At 38.1% G+C, this 26,715-nt stretch overlaps 2 long non-coding RNA genes across 2 annotated transcripts in view; one reads left to right on the top strand and one right to left on the bottom strand.

Moving 5' to 3' along the window:
* LOC144246014 (uncharacterized) overlaps positions 1 to 26,715 on the top strand; it is a 100,272-nt gene that overhangs the window by 44,760 nt on the left and 28,797 nt on the right. The gene's annotated exons all lie outside the window — the stretch shown is intronic.
* LOC146767798 (uncharacterized) lies at positions 14,480 to 24,594 on the bottom strand. The gene is made up of 2 exons (XR_014954212.1): positions 16,884 to 24,594; positions 14,480 to 15,190 (listed from the first exon to the last, which is right to left on the bottom strand). It is a non-coding gene; the product is annotated as an uncharacterized LOC146767798 (long non-coding RNA).

The following is a 26,715-nucleotide window of genomic DNA, read 5'->3' as shown; positions in this document are numbered from 1 at the left end:
TGGAGAATTCTTTCCTATCATCCTACATTCCTATCTTGGAGAGAAGAGAACGGATTCAATACCTTTTTGATTGCAGCAAAGGATCTTTTTAGTCAACAAACATGGAAAAATTTCGTACAGAAGTTTCAGATGTAATTCTGAGATAATCCCATGTCCAATGTCACCCTAGGAGCAGTACTGCATCTAAGACCATGGTCATCAAATAATATTCCAATATCTCATCTTTATATTAGTTTTTGCTTTACCTCTTCAAAACTTCTTGGAATAGTTTTCTCTCCTTGGCTGCAAATGATTAAATGAAAATTTTGAACAGTCTTGGAATATTAACAGGCAGAAAGAAATATATTCACTCACCAAAGGATGAAGGCTTATTGCTTCAGATTATTTTTTGGAGGGAAAGTGCTGAAAATTCATGGTTTCAGTTTAAACACTGAAAATAATTTAGTTTCAATCACTGCAACTGTTTTTTTGCTTATTGTTTAGGCACTTTAAAAAATAAAATTTTTAAAAAATTGAAATTGCACAAGTTTTTTAGGACTGAAAAATTTATTATGTTCCATGTCACTGCTGTAATACATATTTCTTCCTTTACTTTCTATCAGATTTTAGGAAGATCTGTTCATCAATCTGGTCAGTATATGAAAAATGTTCACTAAAGAAATACTTCTTAATACATAGAGATCTGTACTTAGATAGGGGTGATAAATCAACAAGATGTAATGCAACTTTGTATTGAAATACATGAATTTTATTATAATCAGATATATAGTCTCTTCTATACCTGCAAAAGAATTTGCTGAAAGCTGCTTGCAAATGCCATGAATATTATTATGGCTTACAAAAAACAAAGTGTGAGAAAAATGACATGGGAACCAAAATAGTAGAAATAGATTATTTTTTTAATTCTGCAGTATTCTGCTGGTTAACATTTCCCAGAATTAATCTGACTGTAAGTTTATGTTGTGTTTCAAATCCAACTATTCCTAAATGTATGTATCAAGCTTTATTGCTGACACTTCACTTCTTTTGGCCTGCCAGCAGATTACATCCTCACCATGGTTTCACCACTGGCAAGAAGCCTAGGAGAAAAGTTTGCAGATGGAAAGGGATGGAGAAATTCCCAAATAATCTGTTCCATTCTGGTCAGACTCTTATACCATGCCCACCAACCACTGCATTAGGGACCTTGCTGAGCTGATACATAGTGGCTCTGCTTGCAAAGCACAAACTTTTTGGTCTCAAAAATGATGGATGAGCATTAGGTTTTGGTTCAGTTACAGGTCTGGGAAAAATTCAGAGCAGTTTTCATTTTATCAGAATGAATTCACCCATACCTAATATAGAGCTGGCAAGGTATTTTTTTTGCAACTTTAGAATACTGTTGCATAAGCATAGTGACTAAATGATAAATGTCTCTAATGGGGATAGAGTAATGGGCTTGAACTACAGTAGACAATTCTGCTAGAGCTGCTGTTCATCACTCACAGTACTGCTCACTTCAGCTTTGTAGGGTACTAGAAAGCCAGACATTCTTCTCCCACCCACCCCACTCCTGCCCCATGCTCCCAGGAATGCTGCTATAGGGAGTGTTGTCATTACAACAGGAAGCACACAGACTGGAGATGTATATTAGAGTGCATTCGAATTTACCCCATCACCCTGAACTACTTATGCTAACCTGAACATCTTTTTGTCCACAGTTTATTGATGTTCTGCACTAAAATTACTTGTAAAAAAAAAGGCCTTGATTATTGATGATGCAAATATATCTCTTCATTATTAAGTGAATTACAATTAGCTTGGATTTTAACATCTATTCAAAATGATAGCAGAGGGCAACTTGCAGCAGAAAAAGGGTTGTAAGCTTTCCACTTACCAATTAATTCTATTATCAAATGCTAAGAAAAAAATGTGCCTGCCAGCTGTGGCTTTATTGTGTTTTCCCAGAACTAATAATGGGAAAGCTGTGAAAGTTTTTCTTTTATTACTTTTTTTGTGTGTGTCTGTGTATGTATTAGCCAACAATAACAACCAAAAACGCATTCTTTTTTTCCCACAGAAGTATTTTTTTTCAGAAGGTGATCTAAACAGAACAGTAGCATTAGAATAATTGAAATTAGGAACCTCAGTTTTAAGCTGAAATTTCGTTCCTGCTAAGCACTTCTGAGGTATCATAAGCAGTAATTTCCCAGTCATATGGATGCACAGATAATGTGAGCTGGTTTGGATGAGTTACAGAGCAGTCCAGAACAAACTCATTCAGCCACCTAGAGCTGGTGTTTTCCTACCTTTGCATCAAGGACTACACAGTAAGTCTCACTGCAATTCTCCTATATTTTAGTTGACTATAGACAATTTTGAATGAAAGAAAAGCTTCTGCTTGCTTCTTCAATGTAGTCTTTTTTTATGATTTTGCAGCTATGTACTGTTAAGGAGCATGTCAGTGGCAACAATTTGTTTATAATTGAGATGGCAATATCAAAACCATTTATTTGAAACCCTTCAGATATTAATCAAACTTTATAAAGCTCTGATAGTTTTTCCCTTTTTGCATCTCTAGTAAATGGATCAAAATTCTGGGGTCTCAGGCACTCCTCTTATTTTATGATCTTATGACTGAATAAAGAATTTTAACCAATTTCATTTCCATAGTTTTCTTCACAGGATTAATTTTATTTCTGCCTCCTAATCTGTGGATTTTATTTCACCAAAACCCTGAATTTAATTTAGCTGAGTTCCTGGTTTAACAAACTGGAGAGGACTACTTGCTTCTCTAGGTAAGGCCTTAGGCAAAGAAATAATGAAAATACTTTTTTCAGCTCCTTTCCCACCTGGTGAATTTCTTCACTGAAAGCATAATTAGACTGTGGGACTCACAGAGGTGGGGTGTCAGCTAAGCAAATTCTACTTAGGTTTTATAGAATAACAATGTCCAACCTTGCCTACTGCAAAGAGAAAAAAAGAAATATAACAACCAGAAAACTTAATGCTTTATAGCTTGAGATGACTTTATGTGAGAGGATTAGAAGGTTAGAATTAGAAGCCAAACATCCTCACGAAAATTATTAGCATTTCATGCAATTTCTAGTATATTCTTCTGAATCACCTGGTACTGGCCCTCTCAGCACAAGGATAATAAAATAGATTTTTTTAACCAGCAAAGGGAAATCTGGCCAAATATAGCAATTCTATGGAAGCAAGATTTATGACATATGTTGTAGATATTTTAGTGACCTATAGGAATAGTGCTGGGTGGTAGTGATAACCCATAAACCACAATATTTTAATTTACTATATTTGTTGATAATAATATAAAAATTAAATATATATTATTAAATTTTTATTATTCAAAGCTTTTGAGCTTTTATTTCTGATCAATATAGAAGAATATTGAGATGTGCCTTCCTTGTCAGCTGATATTTGAGACCCTTGAACCATATTGATTACCTGCACCCTGCTTTTGTCCTTTGTAAACAGAAGTCATGTCAGTTGATTTTGTTCCTGGTATCCCTTGAGAAGATAGCAGTCACTGATCTAACAGGTCTGAGTATGCTAAATACAACAGTCAAAGTCTGATATTCAGGAAATATCTGTTTTCACAAAATATACATTTGTTTTATAGCACAGTATTGAATAGCGTGGGGCTCTCCCTAGAGAAGCTAGTCACAAAATCCAGCTTGAGTCTGTCTTCTCTAAATGCAAATTTTAATGTACATATGCTGTAGAAACATATTCTTAGGTCAGAAGATAGTATTTCTTCTATAACTTTGGGCATCAGGAAGAAGAATCTTGGAGGAATAATGTCTAAATTTTCTTGACTACATGTATTGACTTTGTATGGCCAGATTTTGGTAGCAGGGGGGCCACACAGGTTTCTTCTGTGACAGCCTGCCAGAAGCTTCCCCCATGTCTGACAGAATCAATGCCATATGGTTTCAAGTCTGACCCACCATGGGCCAAGGCCAAGTCCATCAGAGGTGGCAGTAATAATGTAATGTATTATCTGTGATAATATATTTAAAAAGGAAAAAAAGGGGACTGTGCAGTTGTAACTGAACTCAAAGAGGACGCAGGTATGAATATGTAAAAGCAGCAGGCCTGCAGATCCCAGTCAGTGCAGAAGGAAAGGGAAGAGGTGCTCCAGGTGCCAGAGCTGAGATTCCTCTGCAGGCCATGGTGCAGCCCACAGGAGGCAGCTGTGCCCCTGAAGCCCATGGAGGACCATGGGGACACAGAGACCCACCCACAGCCTGTGCAGGTCCCCACAATGGAGCAGGGAGATGCCCAAAAGAAAGCTGTGACCCCATGGAAAGCCCAAGATGGAGCAAGCTCCTGGCAGGGCTTGTGACACTCTGGGGACCCAAGCTGGAGCAGGCTGTTCTTGAAGGACCACACCCCATGGAAGAGTGATCCACAGCAGCAGTTTGTTAAGAACTGTAAGCCTTGGGAAGGACTCACCCTGGATAAATTTGTGGAGGACTGTCCCCCATGGCAGGGACCCCGTGCTGGAGCAGGGAAAGGGCTCCTCTCCCTGAGCAGCAGCAGAAACCACGTCAGATGAACTGGCCGTAAGCCCCTTTCTCCATCTCCCCATGCAACTGGGGAGGAGATAGAGCCCAGGAGGGAAGGAGGGGTAGGGAGAAAGTGGTTCTAATATTTGGTTTACTTCTTATTATTGTGCTCTGATTTTGATTGATCATAAATTTAGTAAATTTCCTAAAGTCCAGTTTTGCCTACGTTGGTAAACAAAGAGTGATCTTTCCCTGCCTTTATCTCAACCAATGAGCCTTCCATCATAGTTTTTCTTTCCTCTGTCCAATTGCAGAGGTGGATCCAGCTAAGGTCAAACCCTCAGAAAATGTAATAATTACCTTGGTTCCATGACAATACAATTTCTTCAGCTGCTCCCTTGAAACTTTGTTGCATAGTTTGCAGATAAAGTGTCTCTGACCTGGTCTGAAGAAGTAAGCTCCAGGACTCATGAGGCTTTATGTTCATTTGGAATAATGTTGCTTTACAAGTGTGATTTGTATTTTTTTTGCCATTGTTTTACAAACATATCTGGCCCAGAAATGGGACAAGGGTTTTGAAATAGAAACTTTTGTAAATCCAGGCCATAACACACACTCACACCTTATACACCCAAAGGATTATATTTTCATAAAGCTCTAATTTCACAATATCTGAATTAAAGACACCGCGACATCACTGCTGCATGGATGGAGTAATGTTTTCAAACCAAAATGTGCTCCTTTTTTCCACCCTGTGATAACCTGTGCAGCCAGGGACCCTGAGTGCCCACAAGGCTAGAGGTAGGTCCATATCTGGGACAGGCTCTATTGCCAAATCACCTTCCCACCAGAAGGATCTGGTGGCATCTGGCTCCCAGGGAAGCCTGCCCTTCCTCTTGAGGCAGCTCTGTGAGCAACACACAACACTCTGTGTCCAAACCTGGAACAAGAGCTGACCTAGAGTTAAGCTCTTAGGAAGTCCCAGAGAGAATTCCTGTCAGATATATAAAACTGCTCATTTCATTCAGGCTCTGCTGTTGTCATGGTTTGACACTGGCACAATGCCAGCACCCCCATGAAAATGAAACCTATCAATTGAATGCTGTGAAACGCAATCGAGAACAGAGCAAAGCAGGCCTAAGCTTAATAACAAAGGAGAAAAAAACTTTATTAAGCTACCACTACTACTATAAAAGAAAAAATAAGGGGAAAAAAAAACACACAAAATTAAAAATGAAAACCTTTCAAAACATTCCTCCTCCCACCACCCAACTCCAACAAACCACAGCAAGACACATTTGGACCCTTAATCGAGTCTTCACCCTTCCACATAATCAATACTGAGTCCATCAGGGGACAGAGGAGTCTCCCTTGCACCATAGACCCCCAGGAAACACAGCTGCCACCTCCTGTGTTTCCATGTCACACATGGCACCGCCCAGACACACCGGCCAGTGTGACACTCTCCTCTCCCTGTCACAGTGCTCTCACCACCTTGCATGGACAGAGACTGCTTTTAGGACTCCTTCAAGGATGCTTTGCCAAGGACCAACAGGAACAACAGTCCAGTGTCTCATTTTGGGACTTCAATCCCCCCCATTTTCCCCTGGGGCCGAGGGTCCAAGAACAGAGATCGTCTTTTCTTCTCTGAAGACAGAGGACATCATCACACCCTCCTCAGCTTCTCTCTGTTCATTCCCGAACTGGTAGTTGCTGAAGGAGTCTCTTGGCTCACCATTGCATCCCCTAAAATGCAGTGTCCCTTGGAGAAAGGATTGGTTCAGTCTATGGTTAACAAGAAGATTCCAGCCAACAGCCACTCCATCATCTCCCCACAACCTTCTTTCCCTAACATCTCAGGTCCCAGACTGTCTCTCTTTCCTTCAATTTCAGAAGGAGTAATATTTCACAAAGCCTTCATTTCCCAGAAAGGGTTAAAGTTCCCGGATTCCCCGGACAGCTGAAATCTCAGCCCAGGACTCAGTCTCCCATTTCCCACGCTGGGCATCTTCCCCCCCACTTCTCCTTCTCCTCTGCTGGCAAACTCCCGGGTGTCTGCAGGCTCTCTATCTCTTTCCCTCTAGGTTGGGGTGGGGGGAACAAAGACATCTCAGACGTTCTCCACCCTTCCATCCACAGGAGCTGGCCCAGCTCAGTTCCTGATCCTTCACCCCCTGGCCTACCTCCCCAGGCCACATGGCTTTTCCCCTCCCCACCCAGCTCATGGCTGGGCAGGGGAGGTTTGCACCCTCCAATGACCAGAACCAAAGAGAGCGAGTTCTCCTGGGAATTCTGCTTTTAACCCCTCTGTGTTCTCAGAGGCATGTCCACCTTCAATTGGTCACCCCAGGTGTCAGTATCCAAACCTGACCCCTGACTGGACTGACCTCTTCCTTCCAAGAGAATTATTTTCCCATGTCAAACCAGGACAACTGTTTTTTTCACATGCTCATTACAGATATAATGTAGGAGAATAATTTAAATTATAAGCAAAGCTATTATTCTTGTATATAGCCCATAGTAAATTGCTATTAAAAGATTTTGATTATTCAGTTAGTTGGGTATTATAAAGTATGTTCTAGAATCTCAGTAGGAAGAAACTTGCAGATTTTTCTATAGTAGATTTTATCTTTCTTGTCCAGACAAGAGGAAATGGAGGGATACTTGTAAAGAGAAACTTCAACAGACATCATTCCTCAAAAAAGGCTTTTACAAAGTTTTGCAGAGTAAGGTGCCATGGTGCATGTTCTAGGCTTTTGATTTCTCAGAGAGTAATCAGTGGGGAATAAAAAGTAATAAGACAAACACACAATAAAAGAAAAAATTTAAAGAAAAATATTAGAGACTCAGGGCTGATTTACTGTAACCACAGAGAAATGAAGAGTGTTATCACAATGATTTGATAGTAAAAACAAGAACAACAACAAAAAAAAACCTGTATTAGAATTGATATAAAAGAGACTGTATTACAAAATGAGATAAAAGCTATTATAAAATGCTCTCAAAATGCCTTTCAAGCTCTGTGTTTTCCTACTCACTTCCCCAAAGTTTAAGAGTGTCTAGTGTTTCCTTTCTGGCCAAAAATCTGACAAATTAATATTTTAACTAGATTTTAAATAGGAGCAAGATCTAATAGTCTACTAATTAATTGAGCATATTCTTTTCCCAATTTCTCTACTGCATCTCCTTCTGCAAGGACAAGCCACTAAATGGTATTGCTGTAGAGCCATGAAATTCCTTAAAATGAGATTATAGAGATAATAAACTGTTGAACACTCAAAAAATAATATATTCAAATTTATTCACATATTCTTAATCATTTAATTGTGTTAGAACTAAAAATTTTGAAAAAAGCTCCTCTTATGCAGCACATTTTCACATATCTGATATTGTTGCTGTCTATCTATATTTGCGGTTTGTGTATGAATTGCTGAAGGAAAGCAGAAATAGATCTCCTTGTCTTTTGTTCATCTTAGATTGCTCTGCTGATTTAAGGGTGTGATTTCCATGTGCTTTGCTCTCAAAGTACACCTGCAACTCAACAGAATATGTCTTTCCTATAGATTATATTCCAGTGACCACAGAAATTGTATGGTCCGTTTCAGACAGGGAACTACCCTGCTCCAGCAATCCAATCACCTGCATCATATTTCTTTATCAGTATTCCACAAAAGTCTTGCTGCAAAGAGAGGAAAAAGAGAAAGTGTGCTTCATTAACTTTTTTTTAAAATTACCCCATCTTTAACCTGAAAAAGGCAGAAGCTGCACAAGTAGGAAAAATGCATTTACTTTACTTTAGATAAAATTGGTTTTCCCCTCCCAGCCAGACTCTTATTAAAAAAAAAAAAAAAAAAAGCACACTTTCATTTGTTGAACATGATTAAGCTTAGAATAGTACTTTTTGTTATTTACAAACCAAATGTTCTGTCGCACCATCCTTGTAGCACCTCTGGAGTATGCTTACCTGTGTTATATTGGCATGCCCTCAAAATAAGTGTTCCAGTGTCATCACACCTCACAGTACTATTTTCAATAGATAATATCACTTCTGGAAGTTCAAGAATACTGAAACAAAAGTCTGGTATCTTATCACCTTTTGTCAATATCTAGAAACTTTGTCATGGTGTCACAGATAAACTGAATGCATTAAAGAACACACTAGAGGTTCAATAAAAATTAAATACATAAATATAAAGAAAAATTCCTTTATCGAGCTTACAATCTATTTTTAAACTAAATGACAAAAGTCATCTGTCATATACCTGTGATTAGTCTAGGTGGTTTTTACAATAGGTTTTATTTTTGTCAGCTACTTCATTCCTACTTATTCACTGAGCTTCACAGTAAATTGCTAAAGAGCCTGCAATTGCTGCCAATGCCTTTCTCCTGTTAGGTCGTCTTTTGTAACAATAAAGGAACCAAAGTGTTATGTAGCCACACTGATCTAAATTTTACTAAATGTTAAGCAATTCTATATAATGAGATCTTATCTCTAAAATAATTTTCTCTTATGACAGTCACCAAGGTACTGAAAAATTTCCTTGTCATTGATTTCGGGTTTGATTCTTTAATGGGAAGATTTTTTGGTTGAAGTTCCTGCATATCCCAGACCAGCAAAGGGAGGAAAATTATGACTTAATATGTGGGAAGGTTGATGACAAAAGTATTAAATATTTGTTAATACCCTGCTTTTAAATTCTAAACCAAGCACCTGTCATGGGCCAGCACTGAAGACCAGAGATTGGGCCCAACCCAGGTGAACTGACCCAGTTTAAAGTGGTCAAAACTGTAATGTGCTTTTTGGTATAGATAAGGAAGCATTATTATACACTAGTTAATCTACACTTAATTTAGTTTAGCCCAAAGGAAAATCTAGAGGAAGGCCACCTATATTTACATAAAGACAGCAGTTTTCTTCCAATCTTCAATGCAGCAAATGTTAGGATTTATTAATATGCTGATAAATGTATTTGCATTATATTCTATAAAACAATCATGATCTCTGTTAGGGTGAAAGTAATTTAAAAGCTACTGCTTTATAAAATAGTTTTACAGACTTATTAAAGTAATTAAGTATCTCTATAAGAGAGATAGAATTGCTCTTGCACTGCAGTCTGAAGCATTTTATAGCTGTATTCCTTAACCAAACTAGTGCTTTAAATAAGTTATATCCTGTTATAATGATCTTTTTACTAAAATACATGATTTGTGGCATTTCTGTGAGGCAATTAATTGAATCATTTCAACACAGACTACATCCATTCCACAGACTGTATATGTGTATGTGAGAAACAAACCACACCTTTATGAAGCATTTTTAAATTATTTCACTTCTGCCATAAATCATTTAAATGGTTCTTAGTCTGAGTAATTACTGTTGATTGGTTCAGTGTGTTTTTTTACTTAATAGATTGTGTTTTTCTAAGTGGCCAAGATTTTAACAAATTACAAAAGGATCAGAGGGAGGGTAGTACAACTAGCAGGTTTAATATAAGTGGTATCCTGAACTCAGTTAATTAATCCAAGAAGTAGCATTTGAAATGACATCTGGTTGATACAATGAAAAGTGCTTTTATAATACTAACATGTTCTATAACTAATCTGCTTGTGCTTCTAAGATATGTATTTTTAATTACTGTTATTATTTGAAATAAAACACAGTTGGTTAAAAAAGTCTGCAGCAACTGGTATCTTTGGGGTGTAGTGCCCTTACAAGGTTTTTAAATTAATTTGGAATTCTTGCTCATTAAAGTATTTTGTGACATACTGCGATTCAACTTTCTGTCTTGAGGAGAAAAGCAAGCTTGTGGCTACATTGTTCTTGGAGCAGATCAAAGAACTTGCTGTGACACTTAGGGTTGGTCTGGTCAGGGATGCTATTCTACTATATTCCCTGTAAGTTTCATTTGCAACTCTTTTAGATATGGTCAGATTTGGTTCCCCTGGCAAGAGGGTAACAACAATATTTTTTGAATATTTCTCCCAGATATCAAATGCCACTACCCCACGGAGAAGGCTTTCTTACTAGTTCTAGAAAATGTATTTGCCTCAGCAATTAGGATGGTAGAAAACCCCGTCTTTTATTCCCTCCTAAGTATTGAACAGGTGTATCTGAAATAGTGTACTGGCTCTAAAATATATTTTTTTTATTCTAGGTTATATTAAGCATATGTAAAACAGTGCCTGTAATTGAAACAAACTCAAGAAAGATTTAAGCTCAGGTCGTGCTGGCTGTTGAGATGGAATGGACAGGTCTCATCTCATATTGACAAAGTCATCCAAACACCAGGCCATATTTAGGATACAAGCAGCAGCCCCAGCACATCTATGTGATGTAGCAATACAAAGTTGCTGGAAAAGTTCTTTATATACTTTGTTTCTTAAATCCTTGACTTATTTTTAAGAAAGAATTTTCAAACTGCAGAAAATTATTGGAAAATAAAATTTAATAGGTGAAATTGAAATTTGAACCCTGCAGAATTCTTCCCTGATACCAGTTTTGAAAGGACTGTATAACATTTCAAATTAATTTATTGAAAAATTAGCAAAAATTCATAGAGTATATCTATCATTTCAGCAAAAATCTCTCATTTCAATAATAATAATGTCCCTTTTCAACAGGGAGACATGCTGGCCAGAAATCAAGGCATCAGTCTTTGTGCTACACTTTTAGCCTTGTTTTCTGTTTGCTATTTTCTATCCAAGAGCAGACTTTAGATAAATCACTTAGGATTTTCGTGGTCTATCAGATGCTGAGTAGGGCGTCAAAAAGCAGGGAAGTACGAATAGGTAGGGACTACAATTGTTATAAAATTAGTCCTATGTTCCCACTGTCTTCAATTATACTTCAGAAGAACACACTACGGGTAGATCAAATCAAGACTGTCTCAGATTCATCCTCTACTCCAGTGGGTATCACCCATCACCTTAAATATCACATGGTAGTGGGTACCATAAATACCATATCTGGTGTAGGATCTTGTTCCTAGGCAGGCTTCTTCACACCTCGTGGGATTTCAGGGTGCCCTTTAAAGAGAGAAGAAAGATCTGCTTCTTCAAATGCAGCACTGCTAGCACTGCTGTCCCTACCTCTGAATTGCCCTAAAGCAAAGAGGAGCTTCCCTGAGCAGCCCTGTGTGGAGCTGTGTCCTTCCAGTCCCTGCCATCGAGGTTATTTTTAGATACCAGAGACTTTCGGACCAAGGACATCTCACTCCACCCACCAGTCTCCCAGGGCCTGCTCATCTGAAAGGTTCTCAGAATTCTAAGTCTGTGATCTCACATAACAGGACTTTCCAGAACAAGATTTGTGATTACTTCTTAGTGTACAGGTAACTGCTTAGTGTTACCCAACCAAATTGGTGTGTGACTTTTTCAACACTTGTTCTTATTTTATGGCTCTGTACTGTATTGTAGTTTTTAGAAATAATTACAGGTTAATATTGTAATTTTAGACTTTTAAATTTTAATTTATTTTCATGGCAACAGCTCTAGTGAGGCTTTCTTTTTTAAAAAACAGATACAAATTATAATTAAAATAATGTGCAATTTAGAGGAATCTGTGCAAACAGATCAATAAAACAACAAGTTAATAGCACAAATAAAAAAGCAACCAGGTATTGAATAAACCCTCCACACCTGAAAGCAGGTAAAAAAAAAAAAAAAAAAAACAACAAAAAACCAATTTTGTTCCCACCAAAGGTTTCAACATTTGGACATAAGTGGATCTGTGCAAACAAGCAATTCAGCACCCTCACCTTTCACAAAACTAAAATATTGGGCAGCACCAGGTGGTTTCAGGCCCATAATCCCTTTTTACTCATTCTTCCAGGATCCCTTTCTTTAAGGAATTGCAACTCAGTGATGACAGTGGAATACCAAGAAACAAACAAAATTTCTTCCCTGAACAAAACATAGCTAGCATGGGAAATCTCCCAAAAGCTTAACAGCTCCTGCATGTATATTGCATCCTCCATTCAGAAAAGATGCGAGTGCTTGGGTTTGGGTCCTTTGTCACATGACTTTGCTCAGAGACCCAAATTGCATTTGCAGTAGTCTGTCTGAAGCTGTCTGTTTCCATTGAGTGTACAAAGAGAGTCAAAATCGACCAGTCCTGAACAGTGGCACACATCACACACACCTGGACACATCTGGGCTGGATGGGAGTCACTGCATCAGCCAGCCAAGATACAACTCCTCCATGTGCCAACCACCAGCTTTTGGGGATTGTGTTATTTCAAGATGGATCACTGAGCACATTTAACTTTTAACTCTGAGTGACTTCTGCCCATGAAAGGCCATACCAAAACAACTGCTCTTCCAAACCCCATGAAACATGTTTGAGGGTGTACTTGAAGGTATACACTTTATTCAGTAGTCTAGCTTGAGTTTCATATCTTAAAAGGCTGGAACCACAAAGAGGACTTTCACCTTTTATATTTGGTTAATGCTAATTCTTTTATTCTCTGGGGGTTCTTGTTCCATTGCCTATACTACTACAGAAAATATTCCATTAAGATTGTAAGTGATGGGACTACCATCTTCTGTATTTGATGTTCTTTCTGTAGGATGGTTTTCTGCACACAAGTCATCCAAACCACAATATGTCAGTACCCAACCATTTTCCATGCTCATAAAAAACGACCATGTCTCCTAATGCTCATAAAAAGATGAATAAACAAGTGGTTTTCAGGCTGAACTTCTCTTCCAATGTTCTGTAGGTATTGATATTCAATACACACTACATCATTTGATTTAAAAAATATCAACTAAAATAACATAAAAGGTATGTTCAAACCATCCAGCTGAAAAAGTATTTTCTTTGTAGAAATAATTGTGTGATCGTTGCAAGACATGAAAGATTGCATTCTAAAAATGATTTTACATTAAAATATAAGACTTTCAGTTCTGTGTAGACTTAACAAATTATTAATATATACAAATTTCAATTCTACCTCAAAAATGCAAGCAAATCTAGTGTGCCAGAGGAAGTTATCTCCCAACACATGATAATATTATACACAGGTTTAGGGAAAAAATTAAAAATAACAGTGAATTGAAACAAGGGAATTTAGGTAGGCAGAACATAATTACCCAAGCTGGAATTTGGCCAAGACACTGGGGCTAACACTTTTTCCCTTTTGAAAAGTGCCAGGAGATCTTTAATGAGAACAAGTACCCAGGGATCTCTAATGAGAACAAGGTCGGGACCTTTATTTGATATCTCAGCTGAAACACAGCAATCTCAGCAGCACTATACTACCTAACACAAGGCTGGGGCATAAGTTCAACTCTGACTCAGAAGAAGAGTGACACCAACAGCATCACTACCACCTTCTTCTTTCATACTTTGTTCTCCGTGGTTTGCTCCCACTCCACAGCTTAGCAAAGTGCTGTTTATCAGGTAGTGCAGAGCATAGGGAAATTGCTATTTCTTTCCAAACTGTATTTGGCTCAGCTTTCACTGTCCCCATTTGGTATTTTCTGATGGGTAAATCTGTCAATGGGTACTGGCTGACTATGAATGGTGAACTAACCAAGGACACTAAAGAGTCTACTCTTGACATGAGAGAATATAATTATGACCAGAAACACAAATGCAGAAAGTATATCATTCTAGTAATTTTAATCATTTTCATTTGTTAGTAGAGACCTTAAAATAGTTTTACAATTACAGTTTTAGGTAGTTAGAAGAGTCTTTTCTATTTAGTGTAAAATTTTAACATCTGTTTTGTCAGTCCAAATGCTATCTTTCTGACCTCTCCATTTCTTTGGGCTATAAAAGCTAGAATGTGGCTATTACTGGCACCCTTTCCATTGTTCAGGTATATTATAGTTTGCATATTGTGATATAACAATTTCCAAAACAGCTCCAAAAAAACCAAAAGAAATTAAAAAGTTAGCATAATTTTCAAATGGTACTGAACTAAAACCCCGCACATTAACAAATAGTCCAGTTGTCAGAGGCATTGAGAACACTCATATGCTGTTTATTTTGGTTTATTCCCACTGATGGCACATGATCACATGCTAAAAATGTGCTTGGCAGGATTAGGCCCCAAGCTGAAACAAACTAATTTAAAGACATTTCAACAGTATTCACAAGAGCAGCAAATATAAGCACAGGCACTTGCACTCTTATTGGTCTTGCATTTATTCTAGGTCAACAACAAACACAGCTGTTCCCAAATGGTCCATGGCTTTCTCAGCCAGAGAACAGAGTCCTCGTTTGATTGATCAAGAAACAAAAAATTCAATGTTGCAGGTAGCAAAGTGTGTTCTTCTGCTCCAAATATTATATGTATCACAATAAGAAAGGCTTAATTGAGCTTATTAAAATATTATTTTTTATACCCTTTTCTGTTCACCAGCTACAAGACTGAGTGTTGGTCCTCAAAATTTCACCAAAGAGTATCCCTGATTTTTCTGCACCAGCCATAGAAACAGATTTTCCCAGCTGGACAAGGCACACTATTCATATCCTCAGTGGAGATCACAATTGAATCAGTATGTTGATGCACTTAATTCACTGTAGTATAAATGCATAATAACTTGCTTCATCTTTGACCTCTCTTCATGCCCAGCTGATCCTGAGGATCCTATTTCTGCATTTTATAAATTGTACGTTCTCTTCCTTCAGATTAGCTTCTTTGACTTCAGGATCTTCCCTTGAGAAAAAACTGCACAACAATGACAAGTCAGAAAATACAAGTCAGCCACAGCTTTCTTGACATACCACAATGATTCCAAGTAAAGCTTATCAGGAATACAAAACTATTTGTGCAGAGTGTGTGGTACTCTTACAAAACACTTAGTTTTACATAGGAACATGAGAGAGAATAATTTGTCTCAAAGGTCTCATTTTCTGTGATATTTTAAATTATTGTCTTTGATAGCTTGATAACAATTTCATATCTTATCCTACCTGGTAAAGAGCAATTACAAATTATTTTGAAAATTCAGCATTTAAAAGGCTTTAAAATCAAGGGATTCAAGTGGGAATCACAAGACAGAGAAAATGCTTGGTTTAGCAAAGAACTGGCATGTGACCTGAGGAAAACTGGACATGGGAAAGACCACACAGCCACATTTCTACCTTCTCTTCACCTGACTACAAAAGATTCCAGACACATCATGTGGATGGCTGGAGTGGGGTGGTGTCCAACTTCCCGCAACTACCTTCTCCCATTGTACATCTGCCCCTGCACAAACGAGGTCCTTTATCCAAGAGGCAGCTCACTAAATTCAGACCACTGCCTGAAATCTATGTGACTTCATTTTTCTTGAATTTTGAGCCACTAAAGTTTGTTATTTGATCTCTTTATCCATATTATATACACGTGTGTATATCTCCAGTTTAACTGGATTATGTAAATGAAAGTCTAAGTATTTTGATGTCTCAATGTCTTTATGTTAATATTACTCAGCCTTTTTTTCAGGTTGCATTGCGTACTTGGATAGACATAATGTGCATTATATTCAACTCATAAAAGCATGATGCTCTTGGGCCAGAACAGCACCCAAATTTAACTGAGAAAGAACCTGTCCAATGCCTGGATAATTACTTGCACACCTGAACTATTACAGCTGATCTCATTAGCAATGTCAGACATTCTCACTTGCAAGACAACATCTCTCAGATATGCATTCATATTCTCAGATTGTCCCTGAGTAGGTTTAGATAGACAAATAATAGATTACATACGTAAATGTTTATTTGTATTTTCTAAACACGTGTGAAAGTTAAACCTGAAAATGTGAAGTGTTGTAATTTGAATAAGAAATGAAAAACCCAAGGGAGTCCAGGGCAATTAGGGAGCCAAAATGTCCATTAAAGTAAGGAGATGAAGAAATCTAAGAAAACATTTTCCTTTCTTTGTCAAAAACATGAAGAAAAAGCGTAGTGTTAGGTGCACAAGACCAGCCCTTTCCCTGGGCTGAATCACAGCAATTACAAGTGACTGCCCAGCCAAGGATGTTCAGAACACAGGAGGGTCCTGGGTCATGTCAGACCCATGGCCCACTCTGCAGGACACCTCTTCATCACTGCTGCTCTCACAGCAGGGTGATGGGGGCCAATCCTGCCTTGCAGCTCATCAGCCTATTCTGGTACAGGGTTGTCTGTGATTCCTTGCCTTGTGCCTGACATCTTTCTCAGCTAGGTTTTGGATTCAACCAAGACAACTTAGTTTCCAAGACTAGAGGCAGTAACCCAGCATTGCAGATACCTCAGAAGATACCAAAAATGTTTGAAATACCCAGCAATAACTTAGCTAGTACTAAAAATACCAACTTCACCCCATGGCAAGGTCTTTTACACCTTTTGTATGAGCTGTTTGACCAGAGATAAGAACAAAGCATGCATGGTTTTACCTGCCCTTACAAAGCCGAGTCCTGACATATCAGCATGAACATCCAAAATTTCTTAGGAATTTCTTGCTGTAATTTCTTGGATTAGCAATATCAGGCTAGAAGTCCTGTAAGAATAATGTGCAAGAGCCTATTGCAGTGAAAAGATGAGAACATTTCAGAGACTTCCAAAAGATTTAGTTGTGGTAATTTACAAAGGGTTAAAGGAAAAAAGAGGTTGTATTTCATGGTCATTGCCTCACCCATTCTTTGTTAAGATACTGACTATGCCTCAATATGATAGAAAAGAAATTGAAGAGGCCTTTGCTTGGCAGTAGGTTGAGAACAGCTGTGAAAATAAATGATGACTAGAGAGAGAGAGAAAATATATGAGGTACCAGTATGCCTTACTGTACTTTTAAATTTATGCTGCAGATGGTGGAGTGTTTTTAAATCTCAGCACTCTAAAATAACTAACCTGGCAGGTGCACACCTGGTGGACTTCTAAGGGGAGAGATCCAGCCATTATTATCATAGATGATCCAGTAGTTAAAGCTGAAGAAATGCATGGCCATGCAGTTTTGGTGGGATGTTTTTATTTTTTCTTAGTTGGATGCCAAAACAACATATCAAGCCACAGGCAGAGAACAGTCTGTGTAAAGATCCTACACACATATACACATACTTGTCCATTTCCATGCACATTTCATGTGAGTATTTTGAGTTAATGGGAAAGTAGAACAGGCTAAGCATTTTTAAATTTCTTAAAAAGTTTTAATTTAGTAGGTTTGGCATCTCATTATCAGAAGTAGTGATAACAGAAAGGAGGCTCTACCTCCAGCTACAAAAAAAAAATTTAAATATCCCTCAACTGATGATTCTTTTCAACATCTGCCTCTTTTCTTTCCTTTCATAGAAAGCATGCATGAATAATCAGACCATAGTGCTGCTGTTAATTGAAAAAATCATTAGTAAACTTCCAGGTGCTGTTTACTATATAACCATTGTAATTTTCTATCCTAAAATCAGCATCTCACCAACATCATTGTCTGCCCTGGGGCACAGGGATTGTGCAGCTTTTACATTGTCAAAGGCAGTTGCAACCCCATTTGCTAGCAATGAAAGAAATGGATCCACACCTGCAGAGTTTGAGGCAATAATTCCTAATATTAGCCAGACCGCATGAGGAGAGGGCTTTTTTGCCAATCCTTTATGATTCAACACTTTACAATCCATTTGAAATCATTTAAATATTCTTTTATTTTGTTGCTCCTACCCCATGTTTATTCTTCCTTTCATTTCTCCCTTCTCCTGAAGCAGACCTAAAAATAAAAGACAGTCACAGATCATACCATACCTATGCAGCTAAAGAAATGGAAAAATTGAAAACCACCTCTTATTTCAGAGTATTAATTATTAGACCTATCCAAGAAAAGAGCAGAGAGATATTCTCAAATACAGGATGATTAAGTACAGATGAAATCCAAAGCGCTTTTGGAAATAACACCTGGTTTCTAATCCCACAAAAAAAAGTTGTTTCAAAGTCAGAATTTAATCTCTGGGCCAGAACAAATTGTGCCTCCTTAGCCAAAATACAGACAGCAAGATCTCAGCTGGTTCAAATCAGAATATTTTTCCTGACTTCAAGAAGATTGCACCTGTTTATGCCTACCTGGACTATGCCTTTCCATAGTTTCAGCTGTAACACACCAGCCTTCCACAAATCTCTGGCCCTCTCAAAAATTACTTTGGAATTGACAGATTTATATATGTCTAAAATGTCTCAAAAATTATCATCTTCAGCTTCCCCAAGAGACTCTGCTCATTTAAAGAGAATTAAAACCATCTCAACTATAATATTTTGTGAAACTTCAAACAATACTGCCAATCCAGAATTTGCTAGAGATTGGATAGAGTGAATTAAATCTTCAGTATCATATGCATAGCATTACTAGGCTAAAATTAATACTAAAACAAGCATCACAATTATTTTTTACATAATATATTCCTGGTGGGTTTAGCTCTAAGTAGATTTTCCTAAACTTGAATTTACAACTTGTTGCATAGGCAAAAGTACCTGTATACACTTAATTAGATACAGCATAAAAACAACCTATGTTCAACTTATGTGAACAGGTTTGTAAGCCAGGGAAAATGCTGAGAAGGAATAAAGGTCACAGCACTGTAACCCAAGCAAAAGAGGAGAGACTGAGAAAAGAAAGCCAGAGGAGATTTTCAGTAAGAGCAAGAGAGGAGAAGACCAGTATGAAAAGGGTACATTCTTGGGGCTTCTTTCAGTCTGATGTGCTTTAAAAAGAGCACTGTTCAGCTAAGCATTTAAGCATTTATTAATGGCTCATGATTAAGATCAAGTAACTGGCACCTAAACCCTCCCAAACTTAAAGGTTGATACACTCTGAAGTGCTTTATTGAACTGAAGCCCAAGCAATACTGACTCAATTAGAAAGTAGTTTTAAAACTCTGAAATATATCAGTGTCTGTAACAGATTGTATTGTCTTTCATAATGAAGAAGTTTCTGCATTTTCATCAAAGGAACAATCAATAGTCTGGTAACATTTTCATCAGGAATAGACATTTTCTATGCTTGGTCTTGCCTTTCAAGAATTCATCCACATAAACTTTATTCTGATAACAAGAAAGTTGATCATATAAATATGTTCTTTGAAAGTACATTTTAATTTCTAACAGTTTTCCTAATATACTATCTAAAAGATATGACTAAAATGCACAAAACCATTTGTGGTGGGGAGCAGTTATTCACTTCAGTGAAGACAGTATTCCTACACTTCTCAGAGCTGACATTTCTACTTAAGAAATTTTATTTGTGACCCCAAAACCTTCAAAAGACACTTCAAAAATTAAAAGAAAAAATCAGAGTTGATTAGGTGTTTTTAAATAGATTTACATCCTAAATCATCTTAATGCAAACACCAAGTATTTGTAAGTATTTGTTTTTACTTTTACCTTTTATTCAATGGTAAAATGCCTTTAAATATAGGCTGAACTCATCTGGGAAGCCAGAGACCCCTGTACATCTGTGAAGGCTTTAATCTGACTTCTTAAGCTGTTAGTCTTATTCAAAGCACTTTGAAGTAAATGGAAAAAACTTTTACAGACATCAGTATCTTTGATTCAGACCCTTTAGGTCTTCAGAGGACATTTTTTTGCACAGACTATCTATTGTGCTCTTTACCTGTAACATTGACTGTCTTTTGTATCACTAGAAATTAATTTAAAATCTTGTCCATAAATAATCTACTATTTACAATTAGTAATACACAGTATCATTTTCCTCCTTGGCCTCCACATTGCATTGTTCCAGATACTCAACTGGAAGTTTTTAGTGGGTTTAATTTTCATAACTCTGTGAAGTTTGTTCCAAGATTTCCAGGTGTGTCTGATCACTGAGTTATTTGTCTTTAAATCTTTCAGGGTGAATTTTTGGTAGATGCCAACCTTGCATGTGTCTGTTAATTGATGCTCTGCTTTCACCCATGGCAATTGCACTTCATCAGCCTGCCAGACTCTGGAAGCTTGAGCCAAATTAAAAGCCCACTGCTAGAGCTTTACATTTGGTAATTTTAAACTTCCATATTTAAGGCTGGCAAAATATTTTGTGCTTCCCATCTTCAGCCTATCCAGAGAAAGCAAATTGATATGGTCTTAGTCACTGGCATATAAACTGTGCAAAAACAATCTTGGAAATGCACAATTAATTTTTGGTGCTGAGATAATTCAAAATGTGAACCTGAACAGACTCTGGTGTCAGATATTTTCTTTTATATTTTGACTTATGTTTACAAGTCTTATGACTTAAAAATTTTCCTTCTGAAAGTATTTTCCTATCTTCCATGCATTAAAAGGAGCTGAAGGGGGTCATATACTACACTTGAAAGACATTTTATTTCAGACATTTTACATGGTACTTGATATCTCTGTGAAATCAAATATCACTTTCAGAAAGCCCAAATGTATGCAGGTATTTGGCCATACCTACACCATGCAGCAAAGCTAGCTGCCTTCATGAGATTCTCTGTTGTTTTAGACATCTTTTGCTATATCACTGTGTGTGGATGTCTGTATAATTGTGAAGTCACATTATCTTGAGACAAAAATCAATATCTTGAAAAACACCTTGACCCAAGCCATCATAAACTTGATTTTATTCTTGTGTGGATAAAATCTCAGGGAAAATGCTTATATTTGGATGTCTTCTACCCTTCATCATTCAGATATCACTTCTCCTACTACTCTTGGGAAAGGTTATTGTCTGTTACTGTGTAGGTGGTACAAGGATATAAATATTACTACTAATAATACATTTATGGCACTTCTTTATCCCACATAATTTAAGCAATCATCCAATATATAACTGCCAGGGCTCTGAGGGCAGTGTCCCATCCCAGCCTCTCTGGGACCTCATTCCACCCTGCTCAGGACCTCATTGCAGCCTCCCAGCACCTTCAGTCCCCCTCTAAGTGATGGTGCAGCAGCTCTGATCTCCAGCCCCATCTCTTCCTCCATCTCCTTCTAGTCCAGGCTGGAGGCCCTTCCTGTGCTCTGGCCCTGATTCACGGCTTGCTGTGTTGGAGTGGTCAATGGATCCTGCTACCAGCCCCTTGGGACTGTGCCCTGGGGGTGAGGGCACAGCCAGTGCTGGGTCATCCTCAGCTCCACCTCCACAACTCCAGCCCATGCTACTCCCCCACACAACTATAAAATATACAGTGGAGATCTGATTTATGCATTCCCTGAACCGATCCGAAGTACAAGAAAACATACCAATATTACCAAGCCACTTCACTAGGAATAACACTACTCTATAGAGATGAATTTTATAAGAAACTAGGCACTTATTTCCACAATGAATTTTTTTTAAGTTATATTTTTAATTCACTGAGAAACTGGTAATGACACCCCCTGCAGGATGAACATGTTTGAAAAAGGTTTCTTGTCAGTTTTATGACTAAATTGTGTAAGGGACAGAATAATGTTCTTTTTTGCACCTTAGGAAAACAACACTGACCTGATTCAGTCCATCTCATGAGACCTGAAGAATATAGTTAAGAATGTGGCAGCATTAGACTCCCCTACAGTCATTTTAAAAAAAGCTCCAAAAAGAATTCTTAAGGCAACTCAACTCATTTTCCAAGGAGAGGTGTTTTGCAGGAGGAAGCTGTGTCCATCTGGACCATAGCCACCACTGTAATTGCAGTTTGCTGCAGAAAGCAGGTGGTGACTCTCAGAGGGCTCTGTTTGGTGGTGATCCCTCCTCACTTTGATAACTTCCTCAGAGCACTGCTTGCATGAACTTTCATGAGAGGCACATAGAGAGGAGGTAGGTGCCAACTTTCACTGTCGCTTCTGAGACATGAACCTGGGGCTGTCAAATAAGGTAGGAGGAGAGCAATTTAGGAAAAACAGCTGCCAGCAGTGTGTGCCTGACCTGTGCAACTCCCCTGGGCAGGAAATTGTTCTGTTTCAGGCTGTGGATTGCAGCTGTGAAACGTTAGAGGTAATCAAATGCAGTGGCTTTGGCCCCCATGGGGATGCCCTCTTGCCCCAGGGCCACTCCTGTCCCCATGGATGCAAGGCTGCCACAGAAACGAGTCTCCAGGTCCAGCCAGTGGTAAGGCAGCTGGGTACACATTCCCAGAAGGCACACAAGCACACAGACATATGGCTGGCCCCACAGATCAGCACAGAGAACAGTGCCTTTAACAACACCCATGCAAGCACAGACTCCACTCAAAACATCTGAACAGCACAGAGGCTCAGTCCTGTTCATCTACTCCAGCTATCTGGGTGGAAATCCACTGGTGGAGGATGTAGCCCCCAATCTGGGTTTCACCAGCAGTTGTTCTTAGTCTCTGGAATGGGGATCACTGAGCCCCTTAGGCTGACAGCCTCTCATTCCAGTGGTTGGCACTGAGACCTCTCCTACCCACTAGCCAGTCCTACTTCAAGTAAGATTTAAACAATCCAAAGATTCCCTTCCCTCTTCAACCCATAATAATGCCATACTCTTTTAGGCAATAGCATCTAGTTTGCATGGCATTGCAGGGAGCATCTTGCACTGACTCCACTCAGCTGTTTGCTGTTGGTCACACCATTCTCCTTGGATGGACTCAGGAACAGCTAATGCTTACATACATTCAAAGGAGGAATAGCCAGACTGATGAAGAATCAATTCATTAGAGATTAGTTTATATATCCAGGTCAGGAAGCCCACGAGCTGTAAGTGTCTGAAGGCTAGGAGAGTAATATATAGGGTATGAGAGTGTCATATATACTTGTTTCATTCTTAAACTCTTCCCTTGATAGCTGCTTTTTGTTCCTGTCCTAAACAAGGCACAGGGGAGATGAATCTTCATTTTTGTCCAAGATGGCTGTTTTTGGAAGGCAATGCAGATCTGTCACCTTCTAATACAAAGGAAAGATTTAGCTGAGATTGTAATGAGTATTCATCTCTGTCATGTCTTTTTCTACTTCAGTCCTGTTTCATGGGAAGATATTTCAAATGTCTACTGCAAATGAAATTATAGAATGGCAGGAAAGAGGATGGTCTCATTTATCACATAAAGATACTGGCAGAAGCAAAGAGGATCAGTGAGTCAAAGGGCAGGTTTGAAGCATAAACTGATTTGGGGAATATCTCCCATGTTGCAGATTTAAGACCAGCCTTAAGAGCTGTCATTTTTATGAGCTAAAATTGGTCCTCCATTATTTGCCATATTTTTTACAAACCTTATTTTAGCCTTCTTTTACCTGAGGAAAGACCAAGACAATATGCAAACCAAGGTAAAGAACAGAGAAAGTGAGTTACTCTGCAGCCTCTAGATCTTTTATCACAAGCTGCTTCTTCATTCAACATGTCCTCTGTGCCTTTCTCCATAAAGCATTATGGTTTTGCTCTGAATTAAAACTAAAGTATTTGCTGTTTAATGTGTGAGGGTTTTTTTTTAGCAGATTATTTAAGGCACAATTTCTGTTTATAGTCCCAGGGTATAGTCTAATCACCTTTGTTTACCTCATATTCCTTTCCTAATTAACTGACAACCTATTAGCATACATTTTTTTATCCCAGGAGTATTAATTATACATAATTTATATCATAAGCATTTATTCCTTATCAGTCAGCTGAATAAAACATTTACCTGTTTATAGCTACTTGAGGTTAACACTTTTATACAAAAAACTCACCTGAGACTTCCAATCAAATTATCAGATTTTTAATTTTCTGTTACATAATGATACTGTATTAGTCATTGTAGTATTTTATTCCACTCTAGGCTAAACAATCATTTAGAGGAGCAGAGTGTTGGCAGCATTAATTAACCAATGATACATGCTCAGTTGAACAATAAGCTGCAAATAATAAAAATGCAAGATGAGATAATGTATAGACCTTCTGTGTTAATTGTATGCTGGAAAGCAGGACTAAACCCTACCCTCAGCTGTACACGTGCAGCTCAGTGAGAGCTGAGCATCCAAGGGCAGGCTCTGGTTGACATGAGAGGACAGAACATTGTCACTCTCAGGCTGCAAAATTCATCCTCTGGATTTTATTTTTGCCCACTAACACCCAGTCATTTCTGAATATAGATGCAGAGCAACCAGGTGGAAAAAGGGGATATTCCATCACCTTAGCAAAATAAGTTGATAAAGATACTGTTGCAAGACCCTTTGAATAAATAAAAATAAAAATTAAAATTAAAATTTAAAAAAAAAGAAAACTAAAAAAAAAAAAAAAATAAGCCTATACTATAACATTGTGTTCTTAAGGGACTGGATTCAATTAGTTTATCCCAAGGTCTATCATGCGTTTTTTATCCTGTTTGCCTCTGGTTTTTTGACTCCTGACCCTCTTACTTCCATTTTCTCCTGAATATTTAAGGATTTTTTTAATCCTTCTGGGGATTTCTGTACTACTCTCATGTTATTCACCTTTCATTATTATTTTGTTATAGTACCCTTTTTCACATTTGATTTTTATTTTCCATGTTAACTGCATTCCTGTGACACTGGACTTTTAACCCTCAATCTGCAATGCTTCTCACTGTATTTATTGTTTCTTTCTACCCTTCTCTTTTGTTTCTGGCCTTCTCTCATATCACTACCCCTGTACCCCTCTCTACCTCAACATAGTTCTCTATTTACTTAGCTCTTACTTAATTTACTATTCATTATTCCCATGTTCTTTGTACAAGGCTCTTGCCTTAGAGCTCTGGCCATGGAGCAGACTCCATTGTACCAGGCACTATAGAAACACAAAGCAAACCATGTGCCTCTGACCCATGCAGCCAGATACAAGAGAAAGAAACTAGAGGAGTCAATTGCTGGATCAAAAGAAAACCTTCTCCTTTGGCCCCAGCTTATAGATCATTCCATTTACAGAGAATAAGGACAATGTTGTTAAAAACGGTGCTAGGAAAAAAGTCAAGAGTGGAAGCACATGAGTATTTTGGGGGGAAAAAAGAGAACAACACAGAAGAAAAGCTGAAAAATGTGGGACAGAAATGTTCATGATGGATGATTTTCAAGGGCAAGAAGCTCATAAAAGGACATTGAAAAGACCATACAACATGCATGATTCACATTTGAAATGACAAATACATCTCATAATCTTCTGTGTTGGGGGCAAGATTCATCTGACCAACTTACACATCTAAAATCTGAGTTAGCTTCTTGTCAATCAACAAAAGGAGATTCTGGGCTGCAATTCATCACCAAAGTAAATATCTAAAATAGCTAAGGCCAGCTGCATTCTAAAAATGTGTCCACCTTCCTTTTTAACTGAAAATTATCCTGTCTACTTCAAATATGGACTCTCTGAATGCTTAAAGCCAGGAAAGAGGGATGCTGCAGGCATGTCCATCCTTGATATCAAACTGGCCTGAGCCCTAACTTGGTCCTTTCTGCTTCTGTGAGCCCAGCAGCTGAAAGCCAAGGCCACCCAGGAGCTGGAGGCCTGTGGGAGTCCTCCAACAATGCACACTCTCAGCTGTAAGAGCAACCCTCTTATCAACTCTGCCATGGCTTCCTCCTCCTCCATTAAGAAGGATGGTGATATTGTACTCTCAGAAACCAGGACAGGTCTAAGCTCATTAATGTTCTTTACCCATACTCAAATCTTATTGCTTTCTTTCACAACATTCATTTGAAAATTTGGGGTTATCTGCCCTGCTGAGTCTGGCCTCTTGATTGGGAATACTATTTTTGATTTGATTGAGACTTCACAGAGTGCTCCAAACATAACCTCCATAGTCCTCTAAGTTTTCAGTAGCAGAGATGTACTGGTTTAAAAGACACTCTGGTTTTTGTTAATACCATTAGAATATGATATTTCAATATGATTCCCATAGTGTTAGGAGAAAATGAAGACCTTGCAATGTCCTTCTCCTGACCACTTTTTTGCGTCTTGTTTGCTAATGTACTTTTTGTTTCTTAACAACAGTTTGCTTCTTCTATCAGTTTTCTAAACTTAAAATCAAGCAGATAGGTTACTCCTGGTCACTAGTGACTTCAGTGTTTGAAAAGAGTTTCTTTGCTTACACAGATTGGTTGAAGAATGGTCTTTAAAATTACAGAGACCTCTGGAACTGACTGAAGTGCTCTTTGTGGAAGATGTTTGGCTTGTAGCAGAAGTAGGCACCAATAAAAATCTCTTTTAACTTCCACTTCCTTGTAGAATAGAAAGTAAGTACTTTGGGTGTAGATGCTGCCCATGACCCCTCCTTTGGGATGGTCTTCCTGTTTTTCTTGATGTCTTTCCTCTTTTTTTTTGACACTTGAAAAGGAGCCTTACTTTTTACAGAGGTTCAAAAATTTGTC

Source organism: Lonchura striata, chromosome 3 (genome assembly GCF_050655825.1).
Source record: "Lonchura striata isolate lonStrDom1 chromosome 3, ASM5065582v1, whole genome shotgun sequence".
Taxonomy (NCBI): domain Eukaryota; kingdom Metazoa; phylum Chordata; class Aves; order Passeriformes; family Estrildidae; genus Lonchura; species Lonchura striata.
This window is presented reverse-complemented; position numbering and strand designations above follow the sequence as displayed.